We start from the raw sequence: 14311 nt of genomic DNA on the forward strand, positions 1-14311 counted from the left end.
TGTTCGGTAAGCACGTTGATGATGCTTTGGAACTTATAAAAAAGGACACGGATACAGCGAAGTCCTTAACAACTCTTCAATATAGAAAGAGGCCATTTCGTGGGGCACGAGGTAGAGGAGGGGGAACCTCTACTTTTCGAGGCACAGGCCAATATCGAGGATACACTTACGACAACAGACAAAGAGGATCCTATCAGTCCCAAAATCGTTCATCCACCTCCAAACCTTACCAGCGGAAGTCCAACTACAGAGGTGGTGCGAACACCAGCAAAAAACAGTGAGAGGATTGTGCATCTTGGAGGTCGAATCTCGAAATTCTTCTGCAATTGGTCGAACATTACCAACGACCGATGGGTCTTGGACGTGGTTTCAAAAGGACACACCCTGGAATTTACGAAATTTCCCCCCGCTCGCCCGCCTTCGGGCCCACCTTCTCCCCATTTCAAGGAACTGTTGGCCCAGGTGCAGCTTCTGATCAGAAAAGGAGCCATAGAATTGGTACCGCAATGTCAACGCGGCAAGGGATTCTACTCCCGTTTCTTTCTAGTAAAGAAAAAATCAGGAGAGTGGCGCCCCATCTTAGATCTGAGGGCTCTAAACAAGTTCATCGCATCAAAGACTTTTCAGATGCTAACCCTGCTTCAAATCTTGAATTTCCTCATTCCAGGAGAGTTCTTTTCGACAATAGACCTTCAAGATGCATATTTCCATGTGCCTATTCACCCCAGGCACAGGAAATACCTTCGTTTTACAGTCGGCCAATTTCATTATCAATTCAAGGTCCTTCCATTCGGCCTTCGGTCGGCACCGAGGGTATTTACCAAGATCCTAGCCCCGGTGGCCGCCTACCTGCGCTTACAGAGCATCCAGTTTTATCCGTATCTGGACGACTACCTCATAAAAGCCAGGACTATCCAACTGACACAAGAACACACACAAGTCTGCATATCCCTGTTCGAAACGTTAGGTTTCTCCATCAATTGCCTAAAGTCACACTTTCGCCCTTCTCAACAACGAGATTTTCTAGGAGCCTCGCTCGATTCTCGGCTAGGGCAAGTGTTCGTTTCACAGGAACGTCAGAGCCGAATGTTACAGAAAGTTCAGTTCCTGCAGTCAAGGCAGTACGTTTCTGTCCGGATGTACAAATCATTCCTCGGCATGGCTTCCTCTTGCATTCAACTGATTCCCAACTGCAGACTGCACATGAGAGTCCTTCAAGAAGAACTAGACAGCCAGTGGAAGCAAGTATCAGGGTCGTTCGAAGACAAAATCCATCTAACGCCCCGCATACAAAGAGCTTTGGAGTGGTGGGCTCATCCTCCAAACATAGCAACAGGTCGCTCATTCAAGGACGAACAACCAACACTGACATTGACGACAGACGTCTCCCTAGAAGGTTGGGGGGCTCATCTCGACGGAATGTCCGTGAGAGGCAAGTGGACGGCGTCTCAGCGCATGTGGCACATAAATCGCTTAGAACTACTGGCGATTTTCTTGGCCTTGAAGTCCTTTCAAAGAGTAGTGCAGGGACAGACATTGCTGGTGAGGACAGACAATACCACCAGCATGCACTACATCAACAAACAGGGCGGGACAAGATCTCTCGTGCTATCACAATTGGCACAGGAAATATGGGACTGGGCTCTCCAACATCAAATACATCTTCAAGCTGTCCATGTCCCAGGTGTGGCCAATGTGCTGGCGGATGCACTCAGCAGAGCCCTCTCGGACAACCACGAATAGGAACTCAACCAACCAACGTTGGATGACATCTTCCGACAGTGGGGCCGACCACAGTTGGATCTCTTTGTAACTGCTCTCAATAGGAAATGTCGAAGGTTTGCGAGCCGGCATCCACACAAGGAGTCGAGTGGGAATGCCTTTTCAATAGATTCGGCGAACGCCTTCAGCTATGCATTCCCTCCACTGCCGCTCATTCCTCGTCTGTTACACAGAATGAGATTCCAACCATGTCGGATAATCCTGATCGCACCCAAATGGCCGAGACGTCCTTGGTTCTCAGATCTCCTTCTATTCTCTCTGACACAACCGATACAGTTGCATCCTCTGCCACATCTTCTCACAATGCATCAAGGTCAAATATGCCATCCGGATCCAGTATACCTTCAACTTCATGCCTGGAACCTGAGTACAATGAATTTGCACACATGAATATCGACAAAGATTGTAGGACAGTGCTAGCAAATGCTCGAGCACAATCTACTGTCAAAACTTACCAGTTGAAGTGGAAGCGTTTCTGCGCTTGGTGCTCCACTAGATCACTAAATCCCATGCGTGCTCAGCCAGAACAAATCTTGCCATTCTTTTTGTCGCTAGCAAAATCAGGACTATCACACTCCACCCTTAAGGTTTTTCTGGCTGCTATCTCTCGTTTCCGCCATGATGGCGTAACATCTTTGTACTCCTCCAGGATCATAAGACAGTTCTTCAAGGGCCTTTTTAGGATGTTCCCTCCAATCCGTCGGCCCCCACCTTCATGGCGACTCAACCTAGTTTTGTCTCAGCTGCTTTTGCCTCCATTCGAGCCCATCCATTCTTCCAATCTGAAATTCCTCACTTGGAAAGTGGCTCTGTTGCTTGCTCTGACCTCTTCTAGACGCGTCAGCGACATTCAAGCCTTTACTATACAGCCACCATTTTTGCAACTCTCCAACGAGGCTGTTACCTTGAGAACAAATCCCAGTTTTATTCCTAAGGTTCCCAGTGACTTTCATCTCAATGAACCTATTGTTCTTAAGACTTTCTTCCCTGCACCTCAATCTGCAGCGGAGCGCTCCTTACACACTCTGGATGTGAAACGCTGCCTTAAATTTTACATTCAACGCACAGCTGCCTTTAGAAAGTCTGATCAATTGTTTGTGGCATATGGTCCAGTATGCAAAGGACAACCCGTAACTAAACAAACTATCACCAGATGGATATCGTCTGCCATATCCTATTGTCATCAACGGGCTGGCAAGCCCCTTCCTGCTCCTGCTCGAGCTCATTCCACGAGAGCTGTGTCAACTTCTGCTGCCCTCTTTGCGGGGGTACCTCTAAGACAAATCTGCAGAGCTGCTACTTGGTCAAGCAGCCATACTTTTACGAAGCACTACTGCCTGCAATCAACAGATGCCGCGGATGCGGCAGTAGGTCAAGCGGTGCTGCGGAATCTTTTCCGATAAAGGTGAGCCTCTGTTGCTACCCGCCTCCAGTCATAAAGGTATTGTCATGTTTTTGGTTTTTTATTGCTTATTAAGTGATATGTTATGCCTAAACTTAATTTGTATCTTCCTTTATGACTAATGTATGGTTTACTGCTTTCTATTCTTATTCAAGCATGTGAATCTATGAAAGACACCCCTAATACTGGAGAAGAACAAAAGTTACTTACCTGTAAACTGTGGTTCTCCAGTATTGGTGTCTTTCATAGATTCACATGCGACCCTCCCATCCTCCCCTCAGAGGCTCTCTTCTCCTCAAGCATTTATACTTACTTGTGCTACGAAAATCTGAGGACTTGGGCTTCTGAGGAGAAGGTTCTAGAGGAGGCTACAGCCTGATTGGCTGGAATGTGGACCAACACATATTGACTCCTATAAGTTACTGAAGTGAATTCTCCCTTGGGCTTTTCAATGGGCCTATTCTGTTCTATGGTACTTTTTTTTTAAGTTTACATTTTTATTGCATTATATGTATGCATATTTTATCTATGATATTTCTCATGTATACATGCATATATTACTGCTATTTTATGTACCGTGGGACTCCCACTTCGACGACGGGGAATATTCAAGCATGTGAATCTATGAAAGACACCAATACTGGAGAACCACAGTTTACAGGTAAGTAACTTTTGTTCTTATCCTTCTATGGCATCCAATAAAGTCCATATCAACAAGAAATAAAATTCTGAAACTTCACAGTAATGGACCCACGGAGTCTCCACTCGTAATGTCGGTCCAAATTAATACTCGCAAGTAAAGTGAGTGGAGATCAAATGCAGTGTGGTGTGTCTGGAGAGTAATTCGTGGAGTGCAGAATTGTATTTCTTGTTGATACGCACCTTATTGGATGCCATAGAAGGATAACTTTGGATTATAACATTACTGTTACGGATGTCTAAAGATCATTGTTTGGTTGTATCAGTAGAGACTCCAGTGGAAGAAGTTCCTGTGCTTGACCTGTATTTGCAGATGAACAAGCATTTGCATAGGCATTAGGTCTCATCTTTGTGACCTGCTGGTTTTGCTGATGATTTGTGGGAGTGGTATGTGGATTGTGTGAGAGAAAATAAATGATGGGGGTGTTTGTATGGTATGGGTAAGCACATGCGGGAGAGAGCAACAAATATCATGGGGTGGTTCCTAGGGGGAAACACATGAGGAAGAGAGCAAAAAGGAGCATGGGACCTGAAAGCACATGAGGGAGAGAAGAAAAGGGAGCGGGGGTGTTTTAGGGACAGCAGCAGACTGGGGATGATGGAGTTTATAGGGGGAAGCATGAGGGAGAAGTGGACCTGTAGAGTAGGGTGTTTTCTGGAGAAAGCAGCACAAGAGATTGAGCAGCATAGGGGATGGAGCCTTTGGAAGGGAGGGAGAAGCATATGAGAAAGAAAGCAACACAGAGCAGGGGACAGGGAGAAGCACACGAGGCAGAAAGCAACAATCAGTACGAAGAGTCAATCATTCTATCCAAATGAATGTCTTTCAAAGCAGGCGGAGCTTGTGGAAGCAAGGCAGTGACTCAGATATTCTGGTCCTGCGTCGTGGAGGCCTTTGTAGGCATGTGTGAGGAGTTTGAAGTTGATTCTCATGTTGATAGAAAGTCAGTGGAGTTGTCGGAGGTGTTGTCATGTGGCTGCGGCTGGGGATGTCGAGGACTAGTCTGGCTGCAGCGTTTTTGACGTTCTGTAGTTCCCTAAGCTGTTTTTGGGTGACGCCTGCGTAGAGTACCTTGCCGTAGTCTAGTTTACTGGGGATGAGTGCGTGTGCGATGTGTTTCTGGATTCTGTGGGGATCCATCTGACTGCCTTTTGAAGCAGCTGGAGTGTGTGGAAACAGGATGAGGATACTGCGTTGATTTGGCAGTTAATTGAGAGCGAAGAGTCCAGTATGATGCCAAGGTTGCGTGCGTTATTCGTCGGGGTGGGAGGGGTTCCTAGTGCGGTGGGCCACCAGAGTCATACCTGGCTAGGGGGGGTCCCGGGAAGAGTTCTTCGGTTTTATCTGAATTGAACTTGAGGCAGCTGCCTTGCATCCAGGCCGCAACTGCCTTCATTCCGTTGTGAAAGTTGATTCTGGCGGCTGTGGGTTTTGTTGGTGAGGGAGATTATCAGCTGGGTGTCGTCGGCGTAGAAGACTATGCTGAGTCAGTGGCTTCTGACGATGGCTGTGAGGGGAGCCAAATAGATGTATAAGAAGATGGGGGTCAGACATGAGCTGTGGGGCACTCCGCAGCTGGTCTGAGAGTGAGGTGGTGTTTGCAGGGACGGAAAAGTGCAAGATGGAGAGAGCAACATGGAGCGTAGTGGTGTTTTATGGGTGTAGAAGCACACAAATGAGAGAGCAACACTGGGACTGGTGTTGAGGGGGGAAGTACATGAGGGAAAGATCAACATGTGGTGAATGTTTGTAGTGGAGAAACACACAAGGGAGAGCAACACGGATCACCTGTGGAGAAGCACATCTGGCAGAGGTCAACATGGAGTATGGGGGCGTGGCTGTTTTGATGATGCACACAATGGCAAGAGCAAAACGGAGCGTAGTGGTTTTGCAGGGGAATATGCACATAGGAAAGAATAATTTGTTGGATAAAAAGCGCACTAGGGAGAGAGCAACATGGGTAGCTGGAGGTATGGTGTGGAAGAAATATGAGGGAGAGAGCTGGAAAACACATGCGTTCTCATGAAGTGCTTTTAAAGCCAATAGGTTCTGCTTACACATGAGCTCATTTCCAATGTTTTTTAGCCATGTTGTAAAGTGACGTAGAGCGGCATCAGTAGAGTGGAGGTGTATGGAAGCAGTGGTGCATAGTGGATTGGCATAGAGTTGAGTGTAGTGAAATTCTGTATTCTATTGGCTTTGTTTGTAATTCGTATCAGAGTGTATATAATTGATTGGCCACCATCATATCAGACTTCTAGAAGTGCAGCAATTCCTAGAAGGTGGTGACCATGAAGAGGGATGACATTGAATCAAACCTTTTACTGAGAATGCATCTGAAGCAATGCTTTCATCTGGCCTAGGGGACGTGAGGTACTCTTCTTCCTCTGGAAGTTCTTCTTTCTTTGAAGTAGCTTACATATTAGCGTATTCAAAGCAAACTCCTTTGAAATTTGCCTTTTCACGATCATATAAGCAGTTTTTCAGATCTCTTGGCAGAGAGTAAAATGCCTTGCAACCTATTTTTTTCGCACGTTGTCATTTTATTTGTTTTTATTAAAGAATTCATCAGACATATCCCCAAACGTGTTTCACTCCTCATGTTCCTCTTTAATATACATCATTAGCTAATCTTGCTTTCCAAAGCACTACAAATAAGTTGGCAACCTGTCCTTATTCAGTGAACAAGTGACGTTCGGGTTGCCCTTCTATCTGGCATCAAAATTGTGTACTTGCTCTTGGTATTAACCTATGATTTTATGTTAGTTTTCAGCTTCAGACTTTTGTGCAGCAAGTCAAGATCGTGGAGGGAGGATAGCACAATTGATGTTGAGGCCTTCAGCATTGGTTTCACTTTAAGAGACTACAGGTTTTTGTCCAAGATTATCTGGAATTAATATTGATAACCACATATGCATAGTCCTTGATGACTTTTAAGTTGGCACCGGTCACTAACACCCAAACGCTTTCTTTCCTGTACCTGTGACTGAAATACATGCCTATCTGCACTGGCAATTTAGGGCAGGGTGCTCCTGGCTGCAGGTGCACATTTTACCCAACTAAATGAAATACACTATTTACTTTGGTGGGCGCCTCGTGCTAGGCCTAATGGGTGAGTCTCTACTTGCACACCCAGTCCACAAGGTAATTTCCAGGCAGAACGAGTGGGTACCTGCTGTTTTTGTGCTGGTCTCATATAAGGATACCTCTAGTCTCTTTTGTTAGTGAGGAATCTTTCACAGCAAGTACTTCAAGAGCAGGAGCGAGGTAATTCGCCCTGTCCTGGAGTTCTTCACCATAATCAAGATAGAAGTTGAGTTATTCGGTGAATCACATAGTTTAAGGGTATTGATAGGTTGGCAGTGCCTTATGAATGAGGAGTATGTCTGTATGTGTGTTTATGTATGTGCTTTTTCAGAAAGGATTGCCAGAGAGCTATTAGCAATGGCTTATTCTTCTCTTCGGCCAATAACCTGCTGTTTGCACTGCAGTTCAAGTTAGTCTGTGCATCGTGTTGCTGGCTATCTGAGTATTTGGTTTATTTTTGCGTTTTGTGCAGAGCTCTGTCTAATGTTTTGCTTTTGATTTTTGAGTGTGGTGTATTTCGGTGGCAAATGGTTTAGCAAATATCTGTGAGCTGTGTTGGATGTATGTGGGATGTTCTGTCCATGTGTTGTTGAATATGTGTGTTTGTCATTTCATTAGATCACTGTTCTGATTTGTAAATCCTTAGCCCTGTCTTCTACATAGGGAACGCCCATTTGGATTGCTATGTATTCAGATGTGTGTCACAGAAGCAATTGTAGCTCACTCTGGACCATTCCAGTTGTGCAAATATTTCTTCATGGTCTTTCCCTTGAGGTTGCTCAGATTCCTATCTCTCACATTGTCTCACCACTGGTACTGAGGTGAAGCAATCACTCATTGGTCACAGTTTCATTGGGCATCAGCAGTCCATGTTTTTAAGGATGCTGTATTTTTCCATCATTTGTCTAACCCTGAATGAGTATGTGAATATTCGGTCTCAACTGAAGCGACTTGAAAGATGGTAATTTATTGACAGCACTATGAAAACTGCCCCATGTATGTATGTTTTAAGAAAATGCTGGATCGTTTGGTTCTTTCCCATTAATATTGTTAGGAGGCATAATTAGAATCTCTAAAGCTCTTCAATCCTGGTATTCGTTAGCCTTGTTTATAAAGGCTGAGTGGCCTTTTAACTCTACACAGTAGCTCTACTGATCGACAGTATGTTGAGATAAAAGCCAAGGAAAAAACTATTTTTTATCAAAATTCTCAGCAGTGCAGCTGGTGATCATGATTTCTAGTGAAACTAAAGGAAATCTGAAAAGTCTACAAAGATTGATAAGGCCTAGTGTATCTAAGGAGTTGGATCAAAGGAAGGATAGTGAGAGTGGAACCAGCGTAATAAGACCGACCACCAAGCAGGGCATGGTTTGAACCTATAGAAATGGGAAAAATCAGCATGGTTGACACAGAACAGTGTAGTCCAAAGAACTTTAGTAGTATGGCGGGGCAGGGTAATCCAAATTAGGCACTAGAAAGGGTCAGGTGATTGGATCCCGATAGGAGATAATAAAGTAGAGGAAAAGAGATAGGCCCCCAATGTGCGTGTGTGTGTGTGAGAGAGAGAGAGAGAGAGAGAGAGAGAGAGAGAGAGAGAGAGCGCACATGAGCAACACATAAGGGTTAAGGAGCCCAGAGAAATAACTACCTCACATCATCCTTTGATACCATTGATCATAAACAAATATTCATTCTGCTTGATCAACATTACAGAATCAAAGGATCTGTTCTAAAGGGGGTTGAATCCTTTCTCTCTAACCGCTATATGTAGATAAGATTGAAGGCAATACATCTAAGCCTACTCCCTTTATTTGTGGTGTCCCACAAGGTTCCATCCTGGCACTCGCGCTTTATTCTTTTCATGGAACCCCTGTTCGATATTTTCAGGATACAGCGGTCATCATCCTTCAATACGTGGATGGCACCAAAATTGCCCACAAAACCTGCTCAGTTATAGACATCCTCACACTTAGTTGTCTTCTCAATATTCAGTCCTGGTGTCTGAAAACTTCCAAACCCTAAATTCTAAATAAATAAAATCATCCTGTTGTGCCCCAAGTTCATGAAGTGTTTTCACCTAGATCTGCTAAGCAGTGTGAGCAGTCCTTACTTCTCTCATCACAGTCTCACACTGTTTCTTCCCTTTTGATCATACTGGACTCATCCTTGTACATTATCACAACTCTTTTATGCATCTAATTTCTACCTGCGTGCCCTGAAGAAGTTGAAGCCATTTATATCAACATCCCTTCTAAAATCAGTGGCCCATTTTTTTCTTTCAAGATTGGACTTTGGCAACACTGTATATGCATGCCTCTCTCAAACAGTCCTGGTACCATTGAAAACTGCCCTGCATGGCGTGACTAGGCTTGTATCAACTAATAAATTGGCTCATATTACTCCAATCATCACTGAGCTAAACTGTCTTACTATTGAGGCAAGGATGTACTCTGCAAAAGTGGTTAATGTCAAAGTCCTACCTATCCAGACTGCTGAAAAAGTGAGGTAATTCCAGAACTCTGAGAAGCAAAAAAAAACATTCTGTAGTCACTTTTTAAAAACTCCTCATGTGCAGCATCAGTCCTTCTCAGGAGCAGCCTCTCCTTTTTGGAACCCTCTGCTGGTAGAATTAAGAATGATACCCATGTTGATGACTTTCTGAAAGCACCTAAAACATCTATTTAGAATGTATGTCTCTGTGCCTTACTGTTTTGTTGAATCGAGCCTGCCTTACCACTTTCTCTTCTCCTTCTGTGTTTTCAATTTCTTCCTCCTCCTTCCCATATCACTTTTCCTACTCCGTCCTTCTTCCTCTCTTCTATCTCACCTTCACTGCAGCTTCCTCATACCCCTCGCTATTTCAGCTCACTTCTTCTCTCTCAATTCTCACTCGCTCACTTCTCTTGACCCCTATCCCACCTTTTCTCTACTTCATCCCTCACTCTTCTCTGTTCTTTCCACAACTCTAATTTTCTCCATGTCTCCACCTCTCTCCCTCCACTCTTTTTCTCTCCCCATCCCCTGCACTCTAGTTCACACCTTTCCCCATCATCTGTCACTCTCTCTCCACCAATCTCGTCCTCTTCCTCTCCTATCCACTCGCTCCCATTTTGTACTTCTATCTAGATCTAAACACTTGCTGCTGTGCTTCTCCATAACCTAAACCATATATCTTCTGATTGTACCTGTCTCATTTAGTTTTATTGAAATTTTGATATCCTACTTGCTGCTTACGATCTTGCTCCCCACTTTCCTCTCCCTAGTTGGCTCCCCCTTACTTCATTTTCTTTGCTTCATTTAATCTTCATACCCTTCCCTTCGAGCCATTCTCCATATTATCCCCTACTCTTGTTCCTGCCTCATCTCTCTGCGGTTCCCTCTTTCCTTCTTTGATTCCTTCCCCTTCCAACTTTCCTCCCCTCCCTATTACTTTCACTCCCCTTTCTTCCCCTCTAGTTACCTCCCTTTCTGTTGCTGACTAGCCCCCACTTCCCACTCCTTCTCCTTGTTGTCTGTCTCACTCTTTCCCCATCCACCTCCTAATCCTATTCTGCACTTCCCTTTAGTCCTCATTCCCTCTCCCTCTTCTCCTTCACCTCATTATGATGTAATTTTTACCAGTTCTTGTATTGGTTCATTGACCATCTAGTTTGTGTTTTCTTTATGACCTCTATGGTTCACTGTAAAACCCTATCCTACCTCTTGGTGCTTTGCGCTATATAAAACTGTAAAAGAAAAACTGGTTCCTGCCTCACCTCTCTGCTGTTCCCTCTTTCCTTCTATGATTCCTTCCCCTTCCAACCTTCCTACCCTCCCTATTACTTTCACTTCACCTTCCTTGCCCTCTCACTCTTCAACCTGCTCAGCTCCCTCTATTCTATTTCCTTCCTTCTCTTATTCTATTCTCTCTACCTCCCACTTTCTCCCCTTTCTTCCCATCTAGTTACCTCCCCTTCTCTTGCGGTCTAGCCCTCACTTCCCACTCCTTCTCCTTGTTGTCTGTCTCACTCTTTCTCCATCCTCCTCCTAATCCCATTAGCCCATTCTGCATTTCCCTTTAGTCCTCAGTCCATCTCCCCTCTTCTTCACCTCATTATGATGCACTTAGTACCAGTTCTTGAATTGTTTCATTGACCATCTGGTTTGGGTTTTCTTTTTTACCACTATGGTTCACTGTAAAGCCCTATCATACCTCTTGGTGCTTTGCGCTATATAAAACTGTTAAATAAAAACTGGTGATTAAGTGTAAGGGGACAGAAATCTGAAGAGAACAGGGTGAATGAAGAGAGACCGTAAACCAAGACAATAAAGATGGGTATTTTAAAGTGGAAGCCCTAAAAGAAATTGAAAGAATGGCCAAAGAGATGGTGCTAACCTGCAAATAAAGGGAAAGGAGACTGGAACTAAATGGCCGACAGCAAAGCAGCAAGTAAGAGTATTAGGGAAAAAGAAACCTGAGATGAAGGAACACCTAGGAGATAACAAGATGGGAGCCAATGACCATTCAGTCTCTCAGATTCTCTATACCTCACTGGATGAGTAATCGGGTTCTCATTAGCTGATTTATTTGAGAAGTGTTCTCCATTCCTTCCCTCTTCATTTCATTATAAAGACGTGCTTGGAAGCAATTTAATTTACACGCAATCCTACAGCTTTGTTCTTTTTGTCTTAAATGGTGTTCGTCTCAGTTAGGCTCGAAATGCATCGGGGTTATTCAGTACTGTTACGAAAAACGATGTCCATGTTTTGATATCCTCATGACTTTTGCGACCAAGAATCACATTGAATAACGCAATTTCTACATTTGAAAAATTGACATTTTGAATAAATTGATGACTACAAAGCTTTCGGATTACAATTTTTTACAATATTTGGCGTGCTCAAGAGTTCCACCTTACCCTTGTAAGGTTCCTCTGCTAGTTCGTCTCAGTTTTGCCATGCGTACATTTCTATGTGAATTGGAGGAAACGTAAAAACTAAACAGGCAGCACCAATGACAACTTGTTGTCGATGACCGTGATTCTCTGAAAGACACCAACAGTAGAGTATTATTGTTGCAGAGGAGTAATAACTCCTTCCTTGTTCTTGCGTAAAAGAGCCATAACGAAGGGACTCTTTGGCTCCTGCTGCTGCCCTAATGTTCATGGGCTGCTTTTGAGTAGAACAGACATGCTTCAGCTTTATTTGGTGTTTACTCAGTGAGGGAGGAGGGAGAGGGATGAGGTCAGGAAGCTCCTGGCCTTCCTCCAAAACCACTCGGAGATTTTTACAGTTCATCTGGGAACTGGATCATGGAAAGCTTGAAAAAAAGATTCTTGGAAAAAGTGTGACCAAGCTGTTTTTTTTCTTACTGGTTCCCTTCAATTTGCCAACACTGCATATTTCTCCAAGAATAAATATTTTTACATTTTTGTCCTTTTGTTACCTCTTTGTCTCTGTCTCATATATGACATTTCCTCTGCTCCTTTAAAACCTGTGTCTGCAGCTTGATCTTTTCTTTGATCACGTTCCATCACTGAAGTAAGCCATGTTTTCATTAAAAAAGTAAAGTGCAGAAACCAAATGCTTGCGTCTGGGAGATGGATTGCTGCTTTTTATTCTGTCTTCTGACTTGCTTCTGGAAGAGGCAGTGATTGCAATGGCTTTGCAGAAGTGGGCTCCTTGCTCACCCCTTTATGATGCCTTTTTGTAAAGGAGATGAACTGATTATGCAAAGTGAACTACTTCCCTCTTTGATCTCCCACAGCATCTTATGTTGTGTAGAGTAGGTCAGCCCACCACCATATGTTTGTGAAACATTACAGTGTTGGAGAAGAATTGTTACAGGTGCGTGCTGTTTTTTTTTCTTTTCTCACAACTCCAAGTAGCAATTGGACTGCGGATCTGAAATATACGGTGAGGTGATTTCTTCTAAGACAAAAGATGGAACAAATATGATCACTACATCCCCGTGCACCATAGATGAGCCCTACAAAGGGAGACCTAGGTTTATTGCTTGAGCCTGGAGACTATGCAACTTCCCTCCATTTGTAATGAGTTCAAAGTCAAATCTTCAAATGAACATTAGTCTGAACCTACCTATCCACTATATGTGAACCATCCTAAGGCAAAGGAATATGTAAGCCCTGGAACTGTGGTACTCCCTTCTCTCTCACAGCATTCATTCTTGAAACACCTTTTAAGTCAGCCTCTGTACTGTTTAAATATTCATATGACTAACGAAAAGGTCCCACTCTATCTGCTTTCCAGCTTCCATCAGTATGCGGTAAACCAGTAACTTTCCCGTGTTTTATTCTCCATCAGTTGCTTTTCTTTAAAATAACATAATGTGGCGGCCCAAGTGGCCCTTCTCATCCACCTATTCCCCTTGTCCAATTTGTCATTGAACATTTCGGGGAATTCCTTGCAAATATGGTCCCCTATAATATACTGGCTAACTATCAAAACTTGCTCCGGATTGTTTGGATCCAATTTTATTCCCAACTTCTTCTGATGTTGCCTACCCAGCATATTCGACCCCTCTTGAACTACTTACAGCTTGCCCACCGTGGAGTGGTTCTTGAAGGTCATGAGAGACTTTAACATGCCTTTGAGGGGAATACGATCTCTATTGTATCCACAGTGAACAGTACCCGGAAACTGTAGGTCTCCCTCTCTTACTACTTTTATTTTGTTAATTCAGAAAAATTAATGAAAGTATAAGGAGAGCATGAATCCGCAAACACTTTAACAGGGTTACCATCTAAGTGAATATCACATTCCGAATGATTAACTGACTGAACTACGCTAGGATCCAGTACTTGTAATATAATGTTCTTGACAAATTGTGTGACCTCTTTATTTTGTTTCTTGTCAGGGCGCTTGTCTTTACTGGTAGGATCTCTACACACTCTAGCAAAATGGCCTTTTCTATTGCTCTTCTTGCATGTAGCAGTTCTGGCCTGACAATATGTAGAGTTGGCAAGATTGTTATTACTGCCACAGCTAAACCATTTAAACTTATTGTTCTCGCCATCACACTTAGACATAGATACACTCATACTTCCTATTTTAAACACATCATCATCAGTTTTTCCGTCTTATTTCTGAAACTAGATCTGCAGAGGAAGAAGCTCTTGTTTTTAGGCATTCAGCTGTGTGTTCTATGGATTTAGCAATTTCCACAGCTTCATGCAAATCAGGTTGTTTCTGTAATAACTTCTCCTGAATTCTGATGTTATTCATACAGCGTATAATCTTATCTCTAATGAGTGAGTCTTTCAATTCCGCACAATCACATAAACTGCTCAACCCTCGGAGTGCGGCAACGTAGTTCAACACACTTTCCTCCTTATCCTGCA

At 43.6% G+C, this 14311-nt stretch overlaps 1 protein-coding gene across 2 annotated transcripts in view; it reads left to right on the top strand.

The window, feature by feature from the left end:
• GFPT1 (glutamine--fructose-6-phosphate transaminase 1) overlaps window positions 1–14311 on the top strand; it is a 263939-nt gene that overhangs the window by 222154 nt on the left and 27474 nt on the right. The gene's annotated exons all lie outside the window — the stretch shown is intronic.

The sequence above is a fragment of the Lissotriton vulgaris genome, chromosome 11 (genome assembly GCF_964263255.1).
Source record: "Lissotriton vulgaris chromosome 11, aLisVul1.2, whole genome shotgun sequence".
NCBI classification, from domain to species: Eukaryota; Metazoa; Chordata; class Amphibia; order Caudata; family Salamandridae; genus Lissotriton; species Lissotriton vulgaris.